Here is a 1,658-nt window from a genome sequence, read left to right as displayed (position 1 = left end):
ATTGTGTGTTGGTTAGGTTCTTGGAATACTTGTCCAATTTGTAGGTATGAATTGCCTATTGATATCCTGAATATGAAGACGACAGAAAGAAGAGATTAAATAATCCGACTACAAATGCATCGTCAACGTCTTCTGGTGGTGATGATTAAGGAATGGCATGTAGGCTTTTCATAACATTATGTGTTCTGGATCAGTTGCTCTAAATGATATCCAAATTTATGAATGGATCTCAAAAGAATCGAAGAAATCAAGCCTCGAGTGGTAACAATGGCTCATCAATCCAAGTTCATTCGGAGATTGGTTAAAGGTTCGCGATTCTGAAGATTAATAACTGGGTCTGCACATGAAACATAATGAGCTGTGATTACTCCCTTAGGCTTATGATGTAAATAAATATACTGATATATAGATATAGACAGGTATAATTTCATTATTGTAAATAAAAAAGTTATTTGATCAGAGAATTTGATGTGAATTTTGTTCCTTTATGAATTTATGTGATACACACTATAGAAGCAAATGCTACTTTATGTTTGTTCCTAAATTGCCCATCATTAATAAGCTAACATGAGTTAAAAAATGGACCGGCGATGAGCATATCTAAAACCATAGGGACCACTGATATAATTTTTAAAAAATAGGGATGATCGGTATAATTTTGAATAAACCACAAGGACCAATAGTATAATTTACTGATCATGCATATATTTTCAGAAGGTAAATATGCACGCTCAATACGTTTAAAGAGGTTTAAGGATCTTAGAACTTAGCTCTCCGGTCCGGCTACCGTGAATAACCCTGGCCGACATGATGATGTCGGCAGGGTGGCTAAGTGGTTAAGTCCACCTTCGATGATGGTTGTCGATCAGAAGGCCCTAAGCAAGGTTGTAGGTACCAGCCATTAAAGAACTAACCTGTTAACCTTGGAGAATGAGAGATGATAATGTGAATGATCACGTATTGTAGGTTGCGTAAAGTGTGTTATGTGATCTGGTAAAGAATGATTATTAGGGTTAGTATATATAGGCAAACTCTAATTCTAGAATCAACTGTAATTGTGATAATCCTTTTCATAACTAACTCCCCCATATATCGGACATAATTATGGAAAAGATTACCAAGCTTGGTCAACAAGTAACCGTCCTACCGGGAACAAAGTATTCATTGCGCTACCGTATACTGCAGAGATTCCATGCGCATGCGCAGACTAGTGCTAGCCCGCATACGTATTGCATGCGCATACGGGTCGCGGTATCATTATGTCCCCCCAGTTTGGTGTTATGTGACGCATGACATATGATAGCAAACTATTAAGCAACAAGAAAAAGAAAAAGAAACCGCCGAGCATTAAATTCTCCACACGTGGCTCGAGACCATTTAATGCCTGTCACTGCCTCAGAAGCCTGTCCAGCTGACAAGACATAAAGCAACAGTGATTCGGCGCGCGTGAACCACTTGCCCTATATTGGGAACGGCAACCAATGATGATTCATGGGTTATAAATAATAATCGTTAGATGTAAACACGTGTACGCCCACAATGAGATTGCCATCCACTCTCGCCTATAAATACACGCAAAAAACTCTCATTTCTACTTTTCAGCCAAATCGTCTCCAACACGCTTCTTAATCAATTCCGATCAACCTACGTACATTCCG

The sequence above is a fragment of the Rutidosis leptorrhynchoides genome, chromosome 8 (assembly GCF_046630445.1).
Source record: "Rutidosis leptorrhynchoides isolate AG116_Rl617_1_P2 chromosome 8, CSIRO_AGI_Rlap_v1, whole genome shotgun sequence".
Classification (NCBI taxonomy): domain Eukaryota; kingdom Viridiplantae; phylum Streptophyta; class Magnoliopsida; order Asterales; family Asteraceae; genus Rutidosis; species Rutidosis leptorrhynchoides.
The sequence above is the reverse complement of the archived record's forward strand: the minus strand, read 5'-3'. Positions refer to the sequence as shown.